Source organism: Ranitomeya imitator, chromosome 3 (assembly GCF_032444005.1).
Source record: "Ranitomeya imitator isolate aRanImi1 chromosome 3, aRanImi1.pri, whole genome shotgun sequence".
In the NCBI taxonomy this organism is placed as follows: Eukaryota; Metazoa; Chordata; class Amphibia; order Anura; family Dendrobatidae; genus Ranitomeya; species Ranitomeya imitator.
In genome coordinates this window covers 755,439,202-755,462,730 of record NC_091284.1, presented here as the reverse complement: position 1 = coordinate 755,462,730, position 23,529 = coordinate 755,439,202, and positions in this window count along the sequence as shown.

Genomic DNA, 23,529 nt, shown 5'->3' with positions numbered 1-23,529 from the left:
AGCTCAGGAAAGGCAACCTGGAGAACACCTTGGAGTGTAACACACCATCTCTCTACACCCCATACCCAATTTGTAGGCCTAATGCAGTGTAGTTTCCAACAACTACTAAACGAGAGCATGAAGATCAAAGCAATGGCGAGGAAACCTGGGGAACACCTTGGAGTGGAACACACACTTCTCTCTACACCCCATACCCAATTTGTAGGCCTAATGCAGCGTAGTTTCCAACAAGTACTAAACGAGAGCATGAAGATCGAAGCAATGGAGAGGAAACCTGGGGAACACCTTGGAGTGGAACACACCATCTCGCTACACCCCATACCCATTTTGTAGGCCTAATGCAGTGTAGTTTCCAACAACTACTAAACGAGAGCATGAAGATCGAAGCATTGGCGAGGAAACCTGGGGAACACCTTGGAGTGGAACACACCATCTCTCTACACCCCATACCCAATTTGTAGGCCTAATCCAGCGTAGTTTCCAACAAGTACTAAACGAGAGCATGAAGATCGAAGCAATGGAGAGGAAACCTGGGGAACACCTTGGAGTGGAACACACCATCTCTCTACACCCCATACCCATTTTGTAGGCCTAATGCAGTGTAGTTTCCAACAACTACTAAACGAGAGCATGAAGATCGAAGCAATGGAGAGGAAACCTGGGGAACACCTTGGAGTGGAACACACCATCTCTCTACACCCCATACCCATTTTGTAGGCCTAATGCAGTGTAGTTCCCAACAACTACTAAACGAGAGCCTGAAGATAGAAGCTCAGGAAAGGCAACCTGGAGAACACCTTGGAGTGTAACACACCATCTCTCTACACCCCATACCCAATTTGTAGGCCTAATACAGTGTAGTTTCCAACAACTACTAAACGAGAGCATGAAGATCGAAGCATTGGCGAGGAAACCTGGGGAACACCTTGGAGTGGAACACACCATCTCTCTACACCCCATACCCAATTTGTAGGCCTAATGCAGTGTAGTTTCCAACAACTACTAAACGAGAGCATGAAGATCGAAGCAATGGAGAGGAAACCTGGGGAACACCTTGGAGTGGAGCACACCATCTCTCTACACCCCATACCCAATTTGTAGGCCTAATGCAGTGTAGTTTCCAACAACTACTAAACGAAAGCCTGAAGATAGAAGCTCAGGAAAGGCAACCTGGAGAACACCTTGGAGTGTAACACACCATCTCTCTACACCCCATACCCAATTTGTAGGCCTAATGCAGTGTAGTTTCCAACAACTACTAAACGAGAGCCTGAAGATAGAAGCTCAGGAAAGGCAACCTGGAGAACACCTTGGAGTGTAACACACCATCTCTCTACACCCCATACCCAATTTGTAGGCCTAATGCAGTGTAGTTTCCAACAACTACTAAACGAGAGCCTGAAGATAGAAGCTCAGGAAAGGCAACCTGGAGAACACCTTGGAGTGTAACATACCATCTCTCTACACCCCATACCCAATTTGTAGGCCTAATGCAGTGTAGTTTCCAACAACTACTAAACGAGAGCATGAAGATCGAAGCATTGGCGAGGAAACCTGGGGAACACCTTGGAGTGGAACACACCATCTCTCTACACCCCATACCCAATTTGTAGGCCTAATGCAGCGTAGTTTCCAACAACTACTAAACGAGAGCATGAAGATCAAAGCAATGGAGAGGAAACCTGGGGAACACCTTGGAGTGGAACACACCTTCTCTCTACACCCCATACCCAATTTGTAGGCCTAATGCAGTGTAGTTTCCAACAACTACTAAACGAGAGCCTGAAGATAGAAGCTCAGGAAAGGCAACCTGGAGAACACCTTGGAGTGTAACACACCATCTCTCTACATCCCATACCCAATTTGTAGGCCTAATGCAGTGTAGTTTCCAACAACTACTAAACGAGAGCCTGAAGATAGAAGCTCAGGAAAGGCAACCTGGAGAACACCTTGGAGTGTAACACACCATCTCTCTACACCCCATACCCAATTTGTAGACCTAATGCAGTGTAGTTTTCTACAACTACTAAACGAGAGTCGGAAGACCGAAGCAATGTGGACGAAACCTGGGGCACACCTTGGGGCGGCAGACACTGTTAGTAGGCCCTACCAAAGTTGTACCCCCAATGCAGTTTTAAAATTCCTAGAGGCTGAAAACAAGACTATTGACGCTCAGCTTTTTTCAAAGGAACACAGCTGAATTGAGTGGCGCAGACAGACACAGGTAGTAGGCCTTAAACCAAAAATGTGGCTCACTGCAGCTTAAAAAAGTTACGGGGGTACACAGGCAGCATTGCTCTGGGCAGTGGAGGACAATTTCAATAGTGGACCGCAGACAGACTTTGTACGCCTACTATTAAAAAAAGGATGCTCTATGCAATTAAAAATAGGTTCCAGGGGTCCACGGGCAGCAGTGGTCTGGTCAGTGGACGAGTATTGGAAGGAGAGACCGCAGACAGGCGTAGTAGGCCTAACATAACAAAATTAGGCTGTAGACACTTTAAAATTGGTTCCAGGGGTACACGGGCAGCAGTGGTGTGGTCAGCGGAGGAAAATTTGAATTAGGGACTGCAGACAGACTTTGTAGGCTGTCCCCTGTGGACCATGCATCCAACACATTAACCCAGTGCGCCGTAATGGACACGTAACTTTTTGTGGACATGCCTACTGGTCCATGCGTCTCTTGTCAGGTGCACCTTTCTACTGTTTGATCGCCTGAGTGCTATGACAATGCAGACTTTTTCATGCCGCTGGAGGGCTGGGATGGCTTTTCTCGCAAAAGAAATGTCAACTGGGTAGCTTGAACCATGGTACAGCGTAGTTCATCTGGGCTTTCTAAATATAGAACAAAGAAAAAAAGGAGGCTCCATGCACTTTCAGCTGGGTTCCAGGGGTACACGGCCAGCATTGGTCTGGTCAGTGGAGAACTATTGGAAGGAAGGACCGCAGACAGGCTTCGAAGGCCTAACATAAAAAAATTGGGCTGGCTGTAGGCAATTTTAAATTGGTTCCAGGGGTACACGGGCAGCAGTGGTGTGGTCAGTGGAGGCCTAGTGGAAGGAGTGACCGCAGACAGGCATCGAAGGCCTAGCATAATAACAGATGGCTGTAGGCAATTTTAAATTGGTTCCAGGGGAACACGGGCAGCAGTGGTGTGGTCAGTGGAGGCCTAGTGGAAGGAGTGACCGCAGACAGGCATCGAAGGCCTAACATAATAACAGATGGCTGTAGGCAATTTTAAATTGGTTCCAGGGGAACACGGGCAGCAGTGGCCTGGTCAGTGTAGTAGTAGTTGAAAGAACGGACCGCAGACAGGCTTCGAAGGCCTAACATAAAAAAATTGGGCTGGCTGTAGGCAATTTTAAATTGGTTCCAGGGGTACACGGGCAGCAGTGGTGTGGTCAGTGGAGGCCTAGTGGAAGGAGTGACTAGAAACAGGCATCGAAGGCCTAACATAACAACAGATGGCTGTAGGCAATTTTAAATTGGTTCCAGGGGAACACGGGCAGCAGTGGCCTGGTCAGTGTAGTAGTAGTTGAAAGAACGGACCGCAGACAGGCTTCGAAGGCGTAACATAAAAAAATTGGGCTGGCTGTAGGCAATTTTAAATTGGTTCCAGAGGTACACGGGCAGCAGTGGTGTGGTCAGTGGAGGCCTAGTGGAAGGAGTGACCGCAGACAGGCATCGAAGGCCTAACATAATAACAGATGGCTGTAGGCAATTTTAAATTGGTTCCAGGGGAACACGGGCAGCAGTGGCCTGGTCAGTGTAGTAGTAGTAGAAAGAACGGACCGCAGACAGGCTTCGAAGGCCTAACATAAAAAAATTGGGCTGGCTGTAGGCAATTTTAAATTGGTTCCAGGGGAACACGGGCAGCAGTGGTCTGGTCAGTGGAGGCCTAGTGGAAGGAGTGACCGCAGACAGGCATCGAAGGCCTAACATAATAACAGATGGCTGTAGGCAATTTTAAATTGGTTCCAGGGGAACACGGGCAGCAGTGGCCTGGTCAGTGTAGTAGTAGTTGAAAGAACGGACCGCAGACAGGCTTCGAAGGCGTAACATAAAAAAATTGGGCTGGCTGTAGGCAATTTTAAATTGGTTCCAGGGGTACACGGGCAGCAGTGGTGTGGTCAGTGGAGGCCTAGTGGAAGGAGTGACCGCAGACAGGCATCGAAGGCCTAACATAATAACAGATGGCTGTAGGCAATTTTAAATTGGTTCCAGGGGAACACGGGCAGCAGTGGCCTGGTCAGTGTAGTAGTAGTTGAAAGAACGGACCGCAGACAGGCTTCGAAGGCGTAACATAAAAAAATTGGGCTGGCTGTAGGCAATTTTAAATTGGTTCCAGGGGTACACGGGCAGCAGTGGTGTGGTCAGTGGAGGCCTAGTGGAAGGAGTGACTAGAAACAGGCATCGAAGGCCTAACATAACAACAGATGGCTGTAGGCAATTTTAAATTGGTTCCAGGGGAACACGGGCAGCAGTGGCCTGGTCAGTGTAGTAGTAGTTGAAAGAACGGACCGCAGACAGGCTTCGAAGGCGTAACATAAAAAAATTGGGCTGGCTGTAGGCAATTTTGAATTGGTTCCAGGGGTACACGGGCAGCAGTGGTGTGGTCAGTGGAGGCCTAGTGGAAGGAGTGACCACAGACAGGCATCAAAGGCCAAACATAATAACATATGGCTGTAGGCAATTTTAAATTGGTTCCAGGTGAACACGGCCAGCAGTGGCCTGGTCAGCGGAGGATGATTGTAATGAGTGTCTGCCAGTTAGTAGTCCAAAACAATACATAAATGTGAATGTCTCACATTAAAATCCAGCGAAAACACTAAAGGGTGCAACCTTTAGGTACAGGGGTGGGATCCTCTGCGTTGTTTCTGACCTACTAATTTGGCGCAAAGTTTTTACTTTGGTAAATAGTGGACACTGCCCCTGACTATGTTAAGTACCATTATACATGTCAACACAATGGTATTGTCAGTGGCAGGAATGGAAGGATGTCAGCGCATAGTCTAAACATTGGTGGAAGTGTGAGAGATAATTTTGGTAGTGGCAGAGCAATGTTTGACCTGTGGTTGGGTGAACTCTCTTGTGGACGGCGGTAGAGGCCCAGGGCCCCTCATGTTACAACAGTGTGTCTGACGTTGGGTGCGCACCACCACCGCCAGAGACAGTTTATTGTACTATGAGGGACCCAGTGGCAGTGCTGTCGACCAAAAGCGGGCACACCCACCTCTTCAGACAAACAGCACTCTCACGGGTGCTTGCGCCAAGTCGCGATACCACGGCCCCGTGTGGGGAGTTTGGCCATTTAGGGAGGTGTAAACATGTCGTATGCTGGACAATCAGCTGCTGCAAATTAAGACATTTGAAAAGTCATTCACAGTAGTCCACAGGCAAGAGCTTTTCATAGGAAAGCTAGGTGTCGCCCGGGCAAGGTGGGGCAAAAGAATTCGAAATCCAGTTGTGGTTCATTTTAATGAATGTTAGATCATCAACATTTTGTGTAGCCAGACGAGTCCTTTTTTCTTTTTTTTTTTTTCGGTTAATATTGAACCTGCAGCACTGAATACTCTTTCTGATAGGACACTAGCTGCCGGGCAAGCAAGCTCCTGCAATGCATATTCAGCCAACTCTGGCCAGGTGTCTAATTTTGATGCCCAGTAATCAAATGGGAATGACGGTTGAGGGAGACCATCGATAAGGGATGAAAAATAGTTTGTTACCATACTGGACAAATGTTGTCTCCTGTCACTTTCAATTGATGCAGCAGTGCCTGTCCTGTCTGCGGTCATAGCAAAATCACTCCACAACCTGGTCATAAAACCCCTCTGTCCAACGCCACTTCTGATGTGTGCACCCCTAACACTCCTGGTCTGCTGCCCCCTGGAGCTCGTGTGAGAACGATCACGGGCGCTGTGTGCTGGGAATGCCTGAAGCAAACGGTCAACAAGAGTTGATTGTTTTGTTGCTAATATTAGTTCCAAGTTCTCATGTGGCATAATATTTTGCAATTTGCCTTTATAGCGAGGATCAAGGAGGCAGGCCAACCAGTAATCGTCATCGTTCATCATTTTAGTAATGCGTGTGTCCCTTTTGAGGATACGCAAGGCATAATCCGCCATGTGGGCCAAAGTTCCAGTTGTCAAATCTGCGGTTGTGCTTGGTTGAGGTGCAGTTGCAGGCAAATCTACGTCACTTGTGTCCCTCAAAAAACCAGAACCCGGCCTTGCCACGCCACCAATTTCCAGTGCCCCCGGGAATGCTTCCTCATTAAAAATATACTCATCCCCATCATCCTCCTTGTCCTCCACCTCCTCTTCGCCCGCTACCTCGTCCTGTACACTGCCCTGACCAGACAATGGCTGACTGTCATCAAGGCTTTCCTCTTCCTCTGGTGCAGACGCCTGATCCTTTATGTGCGTCAAACTTTGCATCAGCAGACGCATTAGGGGGATGCTCATGCTTATTATGGCGTTGTCTGCACTAACCAGCCGTGTGCATTCATCAAAACACTGAAGGACTTGACATGTCTTGTATCTTCGACCACTGCACACCTGACAACTCCATGTCTGCCATCCTACTGCCTGCCCGTGTATGTGTATCCTCCCACAAAAACATAACAGCCCGCCTCTGTTCGCACAGTCTCTGAAGCATGTGCAGTGTTGAGTTCCACCTTGTTGCAACGTCTATGATTAGGCGATGCTGGGGAAGGTTCAAAGAACGCTGATAGGTCTGCATACGGCTGGAGTGTACAGGCGAACGGCGGATATGTGAGCAAAGTCCACGCACTTTAAGGAGCAGGTCGGAGAAACCAGGATAAGTTTTCAATAAGCACTGCACCACCAGGTTTAAGGTGTAAGCCAGGCAAGGAATGTGTTTCATTTGGGAAAGGGAGATGGCAGCCATGAAATTCCTTCCATTATCACTCACTACCTTGCCTGCCTCAAGATCTACTGTGCCCAGCCACGACTGCGTTTCTTCCTGCAAGAACTCGGACAGAACTTCCGCAGTGTGTCTGTTGTCGCCCAAACACTTCATAGCCAATACAGCCTGCTGACGCTTGCCAGTAGCTGCCCCATAATGGGACAACTGGTGTGCAACAGTGACAGCTGACGATGGAGTGGTTTGGCGACTGCGGTCTGTGGAAGAGCTCTCGCTTCTGCAGGAGGACGAGGAGGAGGAGGAGGGGGTGCGAACGCCTACAGCCAACTGTTTCCTAGACCGTGGGCTAGGCACAACTATCCCGAAATTGCTGTCCCCTGTGGACCCTGCATCCACCACATTCACCCAGTGTGCCGTGATGGACACGTAACGTCCCTGGCCATGCCTACTGGTCCATGCATCTGTAGTCAGGTGCACCTTTGTACTCACAGATTGCCTGAGTGCATGGACGATGCGCTGTTTAACATGCTGGTGCAGGGCTGGGATGGCTTTTCTGGAAAAAAAGTGTCGACTGGGTAGCTCGTAGCGTGGTTCAGCGTACTCCATCAGGGCTTTGAAAGCTTCGCTTTCAACTAACCGGTAGGGCATCATCTCTAACGAGATTAGTCTAGCTATGTGGGCGTTCAAACCCTGTGTACGCGGATGCGAGGATAAGTACTTCCTTTTTCTAACCAGAGTCTCATGTAGGGTGAGCTGGACTGGAGAGCTGGAGATCGTGGAACTAGCGGGTGTGCCGGTGGCCATGGCAGACTGAGAGACTGTTGGAGACGGTATTGTTTCCGCCGGTGCCCTAGATGCAGTATTTCCTCCTACAAAACTGGTGATTCCCTGACCCTGACTGCTTTGGGCTGGCAAAGAAACCTGCACAGATACTGCCGGTGGTGCGGAAAATGGTGGCCTTACAGTGACGGAAGGGATGTTGCATTGCTGACTAGCTTCATTGGCCGAGGGTGCTACAACCTTAAGGGATGTTTGGTAGTTAGTCCAGGCTTGCAAATGCATGGTGGTTAAATGTCTATGCATGCAACTTGTATTGAGACTTTTCAGATTCTGACCTCTGCTTAAGCTAGTTGAACATTTTTGACAGATGACTTTGCGCTGATCAATTGGATGTTGTTTAAAAAAATGCCAGACTGCACTCTTCCTAGCATCGGATCCCTTTTCAGGAATTGCAGACTGAGCTTTAACCGGATGGACACGCTGTCCTCCAACAGTTTTTTGCTTTGCCACGCGTTTTGGGCCAGATAAGGTCCCGGAAGATGGAACCTGTTGCGATGTTGATGCCTGCTGCGGCCCCTCCTCCTCCGCTTCAGAACTACTGCCGCCTGCACCCTGTTCCCCCAATGGCTGCCAATCGGGGTCAACAACAGGGTCATCTATTACCTCCTCTTCTACCTCGTGTGCAACTTCGTCTGTGTCACCGTGTCGGTCGGTGGTATAGCGTTCGTGATGGGGCAACATAGTCTCATCAGGGTCTGATTGTGGATCAGTACCCTGAGAGGGCAATGTTGTGGTCTGAGTCAAAGGACCAGCATAGTAGTCTGGCTGTGGCTGTGCATCAGTGCACTCCATGTCAGAATCTACTTGTAATGGGCATGGCCTGTTAACTGTTTCACTTTCTAAGCCAGGGACGGTATGTGTAAAGAGCTCCATGGAGTAACCCGTTGTGTCACCTGCTGCATCCTTCTCTCTTGTTGTTGTTTTTGCTGAAGAGGACAAGGAAGCGACTTGTCCCTGACCGTGAACATCCACAAACGACGCGCTGCTTTTACATTTACCAGTTTCAGAAGAGGAGGCAAAAGAGCTAGAGGCTGAGTCTGCAAGGTAAGCCAAAACTTGCTGTTGCTGCTCCGGCTTTAAAAGCGGTTTTCCTACTCCCAGAAAAGAGAGCGTTCGAGGCCTTGTGTAGCCAGACGACGAACCTGGCTCCACAGCTCCAGACTTAGGTGGAATATTTTTTTCCCACGACCACCTGATGCTCCACTACCACTACCATCATTACCAGCTGACAATGAACGCCCACGGCCACGACCTTTTGCACCAGACTTCCTCATTGTTTTAAAAACTTAACCAAAGTAACTTTATATGTTGCTGTCAAACAACTTACACGGTGAGCTATAACTTCTGTTTGATTTCAATATCCCTTTACAGGTTGGTGATACCACAAGGAAAATCAGGCACAATGTTACACACTCTGTTTTCTGTGGCACCAAATCACAGAGATGCCACACACGCAGGACTGTCACTCAAGCACAAATGTCAATATAAATCTCCCAATTTTTTTTTTTTTTTTTTTTTCAGGGAGATTTTATAAACAAAATAAAATAAAATGATTTTTTCAGGAAGAATTTAGAAACCAAATAAAATAAAATGATTTTTTCAGGGACAATTTAGAAACCAAAAAAAAATTGGCTTTCTATGGCCCACTGAGTGAGAGATGGCACACACAGGAGTCAGGAGTGGCACACAAGCCCTGAGGCCAATATTTTTCTCCCACTGATTGATGTTGTGATTTTTTCAGGTAGATTTTGGAACCCAAATCAAGCCAAAAAATTAATAAGCTTTCTATGGCCCACAATTTGAGAGAGAGAGAGAGAGAGAGAGATGGCACACCCAGGAGTCAAGACTGACACACAAGCAGAAAGGGCAATATTAATCTCCCACCTATTTTTTTTTTTTCAGGGAGACTTTGTAAACAAAATAAAATGATTTTTTCAGGAATAATTTAGAAACCAAATAAAATAAAATGATTTTTTCAATGACAATTTAGAAACCAAATAATAAAAAAAAGGCTTTCTATGCCCCACTGAGTGACAGATGGCACACACAGGAGTCAGGAGTGGCCCACAAGCCCAGAGGCCAATATTTTTCTCCCACTGATTGATGTAGTGATTTTTTCAGGTAAATTTTAGAACCCAAATCAAGCAAAAAAATTAATAGGCTTTCTATGGCCCACAATTTGAGAGAGAGAGAGAGAGAGAGAGAGAGAGAGATGGCACACCCAGGAGTCAAGACTGGCACACAAGCAGAAAGGGCAATATTAATCTCCCACCTATTTTTTTTTTTTTCAGGGAGACTTTATAAACCAAATAAAGTAAAATGATTTTTCAGGGACAATTTAGAAACCCAAAAAAAAAAAAAAAATTGGCTTTCTATGGCCCACTGAGTGAGAGATGGCACACACAGGAGTCAGGAGTGGCACACAAGCCCTGAGGCCAATATTTTTCTCCCACTGATTGATGTTGTGATTTTTTCAGGTAGATTTTGGAACCCAAATCAAGCCAAAAAATTAATAGGCTTTCTATGGCCCACAATTTGAGAGAGAGAGAGAGAGAGAGAGAGATGGCACACCCAGGAGTCAAGACTGACACACAAGCAGAAAGGGCAATATTAATCTCCCACCTATTTTTTTTTTTCAGGGAGACTTTGTAAACAAAATAAAATAAAATGATTTTTTCAATGACAATTTAGAAACCAAATAATAAAAAAAAAGGCTTTCTATGCCCCACTGAGTGACAGATGGCACACACAGGAGTCAGGAGTGGCCCACAAGCCCAGAGGCCAATATTTTTCTCCCACTGATTGATGTAGTGATTTTTTCAGGTAAATTTTAGAACCCAAATCAAGCAAAAAAATTAATAGGCTTTCTATGGCCCACAATTTGAGAGAGAGAGAGAGAGATGGCACACCCAGGAGTCAAGACTGGCACACAAGCAGAAAGGGCAATATTAATTTCCCACCTATTTTTTTTTTTTTTCAGGGAGACTTTATAAACCAAATAAAGTAAAATGATTTGTCAGGGACAATTTAGAAACCCCAAAAAAAAAAAAAAATTGGCTTTCTATGGCCCACTGAGTGAGAGATGGCACACACAGGAGTCAGGAGTGGCACACAAGCCCTGAGGCCAATATTTTTCTCCCACTGATTGATGTTGTGATTTTTTCAGGTAGATTTTGGAACCCAAATCAAGCCAAAAAATTAATAGGCTTTCTATGGCCCACAATTTGAGAGAGAGAGAGAGAGAGAGAGAGAGAGAGAGAGAGAGAGAGATGGCACACCCAGGAGTCAAGACTGACACACAAGCAGAAAGGGCAATATTAATCTCCCACCTATTTTTTTTTTTTTTTTTTTTCAGGGAGACTTTATAAACAAAATAAAATAAAATGATTTTTTCAGGAATAATTTAGAAACCAAATAAAATAAAATGATTTTTTCAATGACAATTTAGAAACCAAATAAAAAAAAAAAAAGGCTTTCTATGCCCCACTGAGTGACAGATGGCACACACAGGAGTCATGAGTGGCCCACAAGCCCAGAGGCCAATATTTTTCTCCCACTGATTGATGTAGTGATTTTTTCAGGTAGATTTTAGAACCCAAATCAAGCAAAAAAATTAATAGGCTTTCTATGGCCCACAATTTGAGAGAGAGAGAGATGGCACACCCAGGAGTCAAGACTGGCACACAAGCAGAAAGGGCAATATTAAACTCCCACCTATTTTTTTTTTTCTTTCAGGGAGACTTTATAAATAAAATAAAATAAAATGATTTTTTCAGGAATAATTTAGAAACCAAATAAAATAAAATGATTTTTTCAATGACAATTTAGAAACCAAATAAAAAAAAAAAAGGCTTTCTATGCCCCACTGAGTGACAGATGGCACACACAGGAGTCAGGAGTGGCCCACAAGCCCAGAGGCCAATATTTTTCTCCCACTGATTGATGTAGTGATTTTTTCAGGTAGATTTTAGAACCCAAATCAAGCAAAAAAATTAATAGGCTTTCTATGGCCCACAATTTGAGAGAGAGAGAGAGATGGCACACCCAGGAGTCAAGACTGGCACACAAGCAGAAAGGGCAATATTAATCTCCCACCTATTTTTTTTTTTCAGGGAGACTTTATAAACAAAATAAAATAAAATGATTTTTTCAGGAATAATTTAGAAACCAAATAAAATAAAATTATTTTTTCAATGACAATTTAGAAACCAAATAAAAAAAAAAAAAGGCTTTCTATGCCCCACTGAGTGACAGATGGCACACACAGGAGTCAGGAGTGGCCCACAAGCCCAGAGGCCAATATTTTTCTCCCACTGATTGATGTAGTGATTTTTTCAGGTAGATTTTAGAACCCAAATCAAGCAAAAAAATTAATAGGCTTTCTATGGCCCACAATTTGAGAGAGGGAGAGAGAGATGGCACACCCAGGAATCAAGACTGGCACACAAGCAGAAAGGGCAATATTAATCTCCCACCTATTTTTTTTTTTTTTCAGGGAGACTTTATAAACAAAATAAAATAAAATGATTTTTTCAGGAATAATTTAGAAACCAAATAAAATAAAATGATTTTTTCAATGACAATTTAGAAACCAAATAAAAAAAAAAAAAAAAGGCTTTCTATGCCCCACTGAGTGACAGATGGCACACACAGGAGTCAGGAGTGGCCCACAAGCCCAGAGGCCAATATTTTTCTCCCACTGATTGATGTAGTGATTTTTTCAGGTAGATTTTAGAACCCAAATCAAGCAAAAAAATAAATAGGCTTTCTATGGCCCACAATTTGAGAGAGAGAGAGAGAGAGAGAGAGAGAGAGATGGCACACCCAGGAGTCAAGACTGGCACACAAGCAGAAAGTGTTAGGGCTAGCGGAACGCACCAAATAATAAGACAGATAGAGTATGGTGCGTTCGCAGCCCGGGGTCCACCGTGCAGAGATGGAACCTGCTGCCAAGTAATGACGGACTATATGGCGGTACTCATAAGTATACACACGTGGGTTAAACTTCACCCAGCGTGAAGGAAGCGATCCTGTTGCGTCACAGGACCGCGGTACCGCACATAGAGCGCGAGCAAGTAGTCAGCGAACTCAACCCCAACTAGGATTGAAGTCCGATTAGACCCTTGCTGGCACAACACCGCAACTGGGTGTGTAAGGAAACTCAATAACAATTTTAAGGCACAAGAGTGCATGCGGTGCCGCACTGACGAACGCCACTAACCACCCAGGCTTGGGTAAGGAAAGCACAGAGGAAGTGCACGGCGCCGTACTGGCGGTCACAGCAACTGGACGCTGTAATGTGTGATTAGTGCTGTAGGCTAAGTCGGGCGCTAGATAGCAACCATACACCTTCCGCGAACAGACATTCAATAGGGTAGGGGTATCCAAGGACGACTTGCACTCACAACATACACACATTAACAATTGTACACTAGCGCATGGCCGTGCGGTCATGCGCAGTTTATATAATTGCAGCACAGGAAGTGGCCACAGAAACTTTGCCCTTCCAAGACCTGCCAAGAGGACCAATGGAATGTGCTGCAGAGCCTGAGCACATGACCCTCGATCTCCAACGGGAGATCTTGCCCTGGGCATGCTCAGTGTGTGCAGACAAGGACTTAGTCCCAGAGAAGTCCGCTTGCTGCTGACCAGCACTGGCTTTAATGGCAGAAGCTGAAGAAGCAGCAGTAACTCTCAGTACAGAGTGAGACTGAGCAAGACGCTGGGACCGACGTCCTTGCTGAGCAGACTCCACTGCGGCTGGATGAGAATGGGAGACCGCAGCGGAGATGGCTCGAGATTCCCCCTGTGCAGAAGCGGGAACTCGAGACCTAACATTACCCCCCCTCCTTGGGCCTCGCTACGCTCGAAGGCAGCAATGAGCTGTGGGGCCCGAATGTTTTCAGCAGGCTCCCATGACCTGTCCTCTGGGCCATAACCCTTCCAATCCACCAGATAGAACTTTTTGCCGCGTACCACCTTGCACCCCAAAATAGCGTTCACCTCGTAATCGTCCGTAGATGAACCCGATGTCCCGGCAGATGACTCGGAAAACCGGGACATGTATACGGGTTTCAAGAGGGACACTTGAAAGGTGTCGGTGATACCCAAGCGTGGAGGAAGAGCCAAACGGTAGACCACAGGATTAACCCGTTCGAGAACCTTGAAGGGACCCAAGTAGCGAGGAGCAAACTTAGAGGACTCAACTCGCAGCCTGATGTTACGGGCGGAGAGCCACACCAAGTCGCCAGGAGCAAAGGTTGGAGCGGGGCGCTGATGAACATTGGCGGAGGACCTCATCCTCTCCTTGGAGGCCCGAATGGCATCCTGCGTGCGGTCCCAAATGTCCCGTGCCTCCACAGCCCAGTCTGCCACCCTGGAGTCAGCAGAAGACACAGGCATGGGCACAGGAACACGCGGATGCTGGCCGTAATTTAGGAGGGATGGAGTCTGACCGGTGGAGTCGGCTACGGCATTGTTAAGTGCAAACTCTGCCCACGGTAGCAAGGATGCCCAGTCATCCTGCCTGGCAGAAACAAAATGTCGTAAAAATGTGACCAAGGTCTGGTTGGCCCTCTCTACCAACCCATTCGTCTCGGGATGATATGCCGAAGAGAGATTTAACTCAATACTGAGTAGACGACAAAGCTCTCTCCAGAATCGAGACGCAAACTGGGGACCCCGGTCACTAACAATTTTGTCTGGCATACCGTGTAGGCGAAAGATATGCTTGACGAATAAGACAGCCAACGCCCGTGCAGAAGGTAGCCGTGGAAGAGGCACCAAGTGCACCATTTTGGAAAAATGGTCGGTGATCACCCAGATAATGGTGCAGTTACGAGACTTGGGTAAGCCCACCACAAAGTCCATCCCGACCATCTCCCAGGGCCTGTCCGCCACCGGCAGAGGGTAAAGCAAACCAGCTGGCCGTTGCCGAGGAGTCTTGTTCTTGGCGCAAGAGACACACGCCCGAACATACTCTGCGACATCACGAGCCATATGCGGCCACCAGTATGTCCTCGCCAGTAACTCAGATGTCCTTTTGGTACCAAAATGTCCACCCACCCTGGACGAGTGTGCCCAAGAGAGAACCTCCGGTCACAAACTGGATGGAACAAAAGTCTTGCCCGGGGGCACAGACTCTAGCGAAACCGGGGCCACAGTTCTCAAGCTCTCGGTGGGGACAATAAGCCGAGGCTCCTCCTCCTCCTCCGCAGATGACACAACGGAGCGAGAGAGAGCGTCGGCTCGAATGTTCTTCTCCCCAGAAAGAAAATGGAGGGTGAAATGAAACCGGGAGAAGAATAAGGACCATCTGGCCTGGCGAGAATTCAACCGCTGGGCTGTCTGCAGGTACACCAAATTTTTATGGTCTGTGAAGACTTGGAAGGGAAAACGTGCTCCCTCCAAGAGATGTCTCCACTCCGAGAAAGCCAACTTCATGGCTAGCAACTCCCTGTCCCCGATGGAATAATTCCTCTCTGCTGGTGAGAAGGTCTTGGAGAAAAAGAAGCAAGGATGCTTCCTACCTTGAGCATCCTTTTGGAAGAGGACTGCTCCAGCACCAACAGAAGAGGCATCCACCTCCATGATAAATGGCTTATCAACATCGGGGAGATGTAGGATGGGAGCGCTAGCGAAGTGTGACTTTATAGAGTTAAAGGCCTTGGAGACCTCCTCAGACCACAATTTGGGATTTGCCCCCTTCTTGGTGAGGGCAACCAAGGGAGCTACCAAAGTTGAGAAGTGCGGAATGAACTGGCGATAATAATTAATGAACCCCATAAAGCGCTGCACCGCTTTAAGAGAATGGGGTTCCTGCCAGTCCATCACAGCCTGTAGTTTAGCAGGATCCATAGCCAATCCCTGGGCAGAGATGATGTAGCCTAGGAAAGGTAAGGACTCCTGCACAAACATACACTTCTCCAACTTGGCATAGAGGGAGTTTGCCCGTAGGAGGTCGAAGACTTTGCAAACATCTCTCCGGTGGGAGTCAATATCTGGAGAGTAGATGAGAATATCATCCAGATAGACTACGACCGAGGTGGAAAGCATATCCCGGAAGATATCGTTCACAAAGTCTTGGAAAACGGCCGGGGCATTACAGAGCCCGAAGGGCATCACCAGATATTCATAGTGCCCATCCCTGGTGTTAAAAGCCGTCTTCCATTCGTCCCCCTCACGGATGCGAATCAGGTTGTAAGCACCCCGCAGATCTAGTTTAGTAAATACCCTTGCTCCCCGAAGCCTATCGAAGAGCTCAGATATCAAGGGCAAAGGATACTTATTTTTAACGGTGATGGCGTTAAGACCCCTGTAGTCTATGCATGGACGTAGTTCCCCATTCTTCTTCTGCACGAAGAAGAACCCTGCCCCAGCAGGTGACACTGACTTCCTAATGAATCCTCTTGCCAGATTTTCCTGGATGTACTGTGACATTGCCCCCGTCTCCGGGAGAGATAGCGGATAGACTCGACCCCGGGGAGGCTCAGCACCAGGCAAGAGATCAATAGGACAGTCATAGGGGCGATGGGGCGGAAGGATCTCCGCCGCATTTTTGGAGAACACGTCTGCATAAGACCAATACTGCTTGGGGAGAGAGGAAAGATCTGCGGGTACCTCAGTAGTAGCAACCTGAACGCACTCCCTCTGACACCTACCCCCACAAGATTCGCCCCATCCCAGGATTCTGCCAGAGGACCACTCGATATGAGGAGAGTGGTACCGTAGCCAAGGTATTCCCAACAGGACCTCATCAATTCCCTCAGGAATGACGAGCAGAGATATAATCTCCTGATGAGATGGCGACATGGACAGAGTAAAAGGGATGGTCTGGTGTGTTATCTGTGAGGGCAGTGTCGACCCATTCACCACTCGTACCGTTACTGGTTGAGCTAGCATAACCAGGGGTAGGGTTGAGCGAAACGGATCGTTCATTTTCAAAAGTCGCCGACTTTTGGCAAAGTCGGGTTTCATGAAACCCGACCCGATCCCTGTGTGGGGTCGGCCATGCGGTACGCGACTTTCACGCCAAAGTCGCGTTTCGTATGACGCGCTTGGCGCCATTTTTTTCAGCCAATGAAGGGGCGTGGGCAGAGTGATGACATAGGTCTTAGGGGCGTGGACGCCTATCGCCATGTTGTCGCTTGTGCGCTGTAGCGATTTGCACTGTGTAACACCAGCTTTTCAGTTCAGGGACGGACGGAGGAGAGAGAGAGAGAGAGAGAGAGAGAGAGAGAGAGAGAGAGAGAGAAAAAAAATAAAAAAAATAAAAAAATTCCCATTGGCTTTGCATTGGGTTTCGTGTTTCGGTCGATCCTCGACTTTTCGCCATAATCAGCCGATTTCACTCGACTCAACTGGGCGAAGGCAGAAGACATAAAATTGCCCTCCGTCCCAGAATCCACGCAGAGCTCTACCGAGTGGGAGAATGAGCCTATAGTAATTGTCCCCTTAAAGGACAATATAGAGGCAAACGTCGCCGTGTCTAGTGCACCTCAACCTACTACCACTAGACGCTGACGTCTCCTCGACCGCTGAGAACATCTGGTGGCTAGATGTCCCGACTGCTGGCATACATGACAGACCTTGAGTGCACCTGCGGTCCGGGACTTAGATCCCGCTTGTGACACTTCCCTGGCCTCATGTGACTTAGGAACCAGGACCGGAGATTCCAGAGGTTTGGCGAAGGTAGGAGCCAGCCGAAACCTCTGCCTACACTGGGCTCGCTCTAACCTCCGCTCGTTAAAACGGAGGTCAATTCGAGTGGAGACAGTTATTAACTCCTCCAGTGTGGCAGGAATCTCCCTAGTGGCCAGAGCGTCCTTAACGTGGTCAGCCAGGCCCCTCCAAAATATGGGGATAAGAGCTTTATCCGACCAATCCAGCTCAGAAGCTAAAGTGCGGAATTGGACGGCTTCGTGGGCGGAAAGATTGGAGGTGTCGATCGACCAGATTTGTAAGGCTGCTACTTGGTCTTCTCCAAACACTTTCTATAACCATTATAGATTGAACCTGGGTGCCTCCTCTGACCTCTCTTTTGGTGTAAGGGTGCTGCAAGCTGTAGTCCCTCCCTAGTTAGTTACTCTCTGTAATTCTCTCCGTAGTGCTGTCATGGACGACCGAATAAAGTCTTAGTTACTCACCGGTTAACGGTGTTTTTCGGAGTCCATGACAGCACCTGTACATACCCTCCCGTCTTCTTAAAGTTCTGGGTGTACACCTCGTCCTTTATTTATATATAATTCACGGGTAGTGAATAGTTAATATTGTATTATTGTTTATTGTGTATGCTATTAACCTTGGTGGTCCTCTTATGCTCTGTAAACCAACTGATGCGTGGGGAGAGGTGCCGCCCTTATGTATCTGTAGGTTTCCTGTTCCTGAAGGGCGGATCCCCTCTCTCCGTAGTGCTGTCATGGACTCCGAAAAACACTGTTAACAGGTGAGTAACTAAGACTTTATTCGGTCGTCCATGACAGCACTACGGAGAGAATTACAGAGAGTAACTAACTAGGGAGGGACTACAGCTTGCAGCACCCTTACACCAAAAGAGAGGTCAGAGGAGGCACCCAGGTTCAATCTATAATGGTTATAGAAAGTGTTTGGAGAAGACCAAGTAGCAGCCTTACAAATCTGGTCGATCGACACCTCCAATCTTTCCGCCCACGAAGCCGCCATAGCTCTAGTGGAATGCGCTTTAAGACCTTCAGGCGCCGGCTTGCCCTTTGAGATATAAGCCAGCGAGATAGCCTCCCTGATCCATCTAGCTAGAGTAGACTTCGATGCTCTATGCCCTTTCCTACTACCCTGATAGGACACGAATAAGGCATTATCTAACTTCCAGGAATCAGTTACCGCTAGATACTGCAGGATACATCTTCTTACATCTAAGGTGTGTAACTTCCTCTCCTTATCGTTGGTAGGACTGGGGAGGAAAGATGGAAGGACTATTTCCTGTGTTCTGTGGAAACTGGACACTACCTTAGGGAGATATGCTGGATCAGGGGATAGTATCACTCTATCATCCCTAAGCTGCATGTAAGGGGGAACCCTGGATAATGCTTGGATGTCGCCTATCCTACGCGCCGATGTTATGGCCACCAGGAAGGCTACTTAAAGGGAAAGATTTTTAATAGAGGCTGAAGTAATTGGCTCAAATGGGGCCTCTGTCAAGGCTGAGAGGACTAGGTTCAGGTCCCAAGGCATGACTCTATCCTTCACAATTGGTCTAGACCGCTTTGTTGCCCTGATGAATCTGCTGACCCAGTGATTCTCAGCGATGTTGCAGCCAAAGAGGGCCCCCAAGGCTGATACCTGCACCTTAAGAGTATTTGGGGATAACCCCATATCTAACCCCCTTTGTAAGAATTCCAAGATCTGGACAATCGGTATTGACTGTCCAGCTGTTGCCCCCGAGTTCTGAAGAAACCTCTTCCAGATTCTGACATAGATTTTTGTGGTTATCATTTTCCTGCTTTTCAGCAGCGTGTTAATGAGGGCTGGCGAGAACCCCCTATCTTTTAGTAGCGCCCGCTCAAAATCCACGCCGTCAGATGAAGGCCAACCGCTCGAGGATGGTAGACTGGGCCCTGGGATAGGAGATCCGGAATGTCTGGCAAGACCCATGGATCGGATATCGACATAGCCCTCAGGCATGGAAACCACGTCCTTCTGGGCCAGAAGGGGGCAATTACTATCACTGTGGCCTTGTCCTTCCTGATTTTCCTCACCACCAGAGGAAGTAGAGACAGGGGAGGAAAGGCGTAGGCTAGCCTGAAGTTCCAGTCTATGAGGAGGGCGTCTACTGACAGGGGATTTTCTCTGGGGTTCAGAGAGCAGAACTGTGCAACTTTCCTGTTTCCTTTTGTGGCAAACAGGTCTACCTCTGGTTGTCCCCACCTTTCCACGATAAGGTCGAAGATGGTGCTGTTCAGGGACCACTCTCCCTGCCTTAATGTGTTGCGACTTAAGAAATCCGCTGTAGTGTTTTCTGCCACTTTTATGTGTAGAGCCGTCCACGAGAGAAGATGTTGCTCTGCTAGATGAAACAGACGATCTGCTACACACATCAGGGATCTGGAACGAGTCCCGCCTTGGTGATTTATGTATGCCACGGTGACTCGATTGTCCGAGAATACCCGCACGTGGTGGCCCTGTAGACAGACAAGGAGTGTTTTAACCGCCTGCTCCACAGCCGTTAACTCCTTTAGATTGGAAGACATCTCCATCTGATCATGATCCCAAAGCCCCTGGACCAATGAATCCCCCATGTGAGCCCCCCACCCAGAAGGGCTAGCGTCCGAGGTGATAATACGAGTTATATTATACTCCCAGGGGACCCCTGTGGACAGGTTCTTTTGATCTAACCACCACTCGAGGGATACCACAGTGTCTTGGGATAGGGTCAGCAGACTGTCTAGACCTCCTCCCAACCTTTTTTGATGTAACAGTACCTCGCCCTGTAGTATCCTCGTATGATACTGAGCCCATCGGACCGCCGGAATACAGGACGAGAGAGAGCCTAACAGAGACATGGCTCTTCGTAGGGACATGGTGGGGTTTTTTGAGGCATTCAGCACCTGAAGGTACAGGCGATTAATTTTTTCTTGAGGCAAACGGCATTCCTGAACCTGGGAATCCAGGGTCAGGCCTAAAAATCGCTGCACCGTCATGGGCTGTAACCGTGATTTTTTAATGTTTAGCATCCACCCCAGACGCTCTAGAGCCGACATCACTTTATGTAACTGTACTAGACAGTGATCCGCCGTTTTACCTACGATAAGGAGATCGTCCAGGTAGGGGATTATTAGAATGTTGGACTCATGAAGGTGTGCCATAACTTCCGCCATTACCTTGGTAAATACCCGAGGGGCGACTGAAATCCCAAAGGGAAGGGCCCTATACTGGAAGTGTCTTATTACCCCATCCAATCGTACCGCCACCCTCAGGTATCGTTGGTGACCTGCATAAATAGGGATATGGTAATAGGCGTCCTTCAAATCCAATACTACCATAAAGCAGTTTTTAAACAGCAACTTTATTGCGGTATTAATAGTTTCCATTTTAAATGGTTGAATGGTCAGAAAATTATTCAGCACTCTAAGGTTGATAATTGTTCTGAAGGAGCCGTCTGGTTTACTTATTAGGAATAGAGGAGAGTAGAAACCACTACCCTGTTCTCCTTCCAGAACCTCGGATAAGACCCCCCCGGGATAGGGATTTCAGGGAATCCTTCACCTCCTTCCTGATAATCTCCCTAAGATTTGATGTGAAATCGGGAGACTCCTCCGCCACCTATGGGAGCGGAGAAAAAAGGCTATGTAATTTCCTCTGGTGCTACCGCTATATAGTATCCCATTTATCTATTTCCTACCGTCTGCCGCACACACGACTGACAAAGTCTCTTAGGGTAGGCGTCTGGCAAAGGGCAAGCGCATAGCGCGCACTCCTTGTTTTTTGATTTACCAGCGCTCTTTTTCCCCTACGGAAATAAACATAGGAAAGACTGCATCAGGGTACATTCACGAAGATCTCTTACCCAGGCAGTAGCGGTAGGTACCGGATTACTGGGGGGTCGGTCCAGATCCTTCTGTCTTGATCTGCGACTGGCCTGAGCACTGCGCCCGCGGGTCTTCTGCTGGGTATTTGCCTCCGAGGATCTGTCCCCTTGCTCCAGCAGGTCACCGGCAGCTTCTGGCACCTCCATAGCTGTAGATGCTATCAGCAGCTCTGCAGCAGTGTAATTGGCCATATATAGCCCTCCCCCATCCGGAACATGTGCAGGTGTGCATGGCCAGCCTAATCAATCCCCCCCCTGCCCCGGACCATGCTCGACCCTCCCCCGCCCCTGAACGCTCCCCCCCGCCGCTCCCACCGCATGCAGGACAGCGGTATCCCCAGCGAAGCCGGCCGGCGTCTAACTTCCGGTCCTGGCTCCGCCCCCCCTCGCGTCACTTCTGGTAACGCCGGAGCGCTCAGGGAAGAGCCCGGAGGCCGGCGCCGCCGGATCTCCCAGCCACACGCCGCTACACCGCACATGGCCAGCACAGCGGCGATACCGGCCGAAGCCGGCGCCCGACCCCCGGACCCGCCCCCCCAAAGGAGCGCAGAGGGGCACACCGGGAAGTCCGCGCCGCACGGATAGGAGCCAGAGGTAGGGAGGACCGGGGCACGGGAGAGCGAAAGGACCGGGGGGGTGGGGGAGATATACTCACCTTCGCCGGCCACAGAGACAGACCTCCTCCGGACGCTGCTCCCCACTGCACCGCTCACTGTCGTGGAGCCCTACCCGGGCCCACCGTGGCGCTTCCAGGGACCCGCACTGCCCGAGGTAGGAGACCCCCTCGCTACCTGGGTCGGACAGCCGGCCTGGGTGCTTGATAGGTGACTGAAGAAAAATCTGTAGGGAATCCTGTCCTCCAGGAACAGGAAACCAACTGATGCGTGGGGAGAGGTGCCGCCCTTATGTATCTGTAGGTTTCCTGTTCCTGAAGGGCGGATCCCCTCTCTCCGTAGTGCTGTCATGGACGACCGAATAAAAATGACTTACCAAGGACTCACCCTGAGTTAATGCCAGCAGTTGGAGCGCAGTATCATGGGTGACTTGAGGTCCTAAAAAGACCTGTTTCAGAGTGCTCAGAAACAGCGGAGCACTCTGCACCACATGATCGCCACGCTCCCACAGCGGCGTAGCCCATTCCAATGCCCTGTCCGACAAGAGAGACACTATAAATCCCACCTTAGCCCGCTCTGTGGGAAAACGTGCAGCCAGGAGCTCGAGGTGAATAGAGCACTGACTCACAAATCCCCTACAAAATTTGCTATCACCAGAAAATTTTTCTGGCAGCGGGAGGCGAGAAAATGTCGGAGATGGGGTGGCAATGGACAGGGTTGCTGCAGCCACGCTAGCAGCCTGTACAGCAACTGCGGTAACATCCACAGCTGAGGTTGCGCTCTCAAGAGCCGCCAACCTACCCTCCAGCTGCTGGATATACCGCAAGGATTGCTGTTTGTCCGTCATTACTAGCCAGACCCTGGCGCTAGTGTAATGTTAGGGCTAGCGGAACGCACCAAATAATAAGACAGATAGAGTATGGTGCGTTCGCAGCCCGGGGTCCACCGTGCAGAGATGGAACCTGCTGCCAAGTAATGACGGACTATATGGCGGTACTCATAATTATACACACGTGGGTTAAACTTCACCCAGCGTGAAGGAAGCGATCCTGTTGCGTCACAGGACCGCGGTACCGCACATAGAGCGCGAGCAAGTAGTCAGCGAACTCAACCCCAACTAGGATTGAAGTCCGATTAGACCCTTGCTGGCACAACACCGCAACTGGGTGTGTAAGGAAACTCAATAACAATTTTAAGGCACAAGAGTGCATGCGGTGCCGCACTGACGAACGCCACTAACCACCCAGGCTTGGGTAAGGAAAGCACAGAGGAAGTGCACGGCGCCGTACTGGCGGTCACAGCAACTGGACGCTGTAATGTGTGATTAGTGCTGCAAGCTAAGTCGGGCGCTAGATAGCAACAATACACCTTCCGCGAACAGACATTCAATAGGGTAGGGGTATCCAAGGACGACTTGCACTCACAACATACACACATTAACAATTGTACACTAGCGCATGGCCGTGCGGTCATGCGCAGTTTATATAGTTGCAGCACAGGAAGTGGCCACAGAAACTTTGCCCTTCCAAGACCTGCCAAGAGGACCAATGGAATGTGCTGCAGAGCCTGAGCACATGACCCTCGATCTCCAACGGGAGATCTTGCCCTGGGCATGCTCAGTGTGTGCAG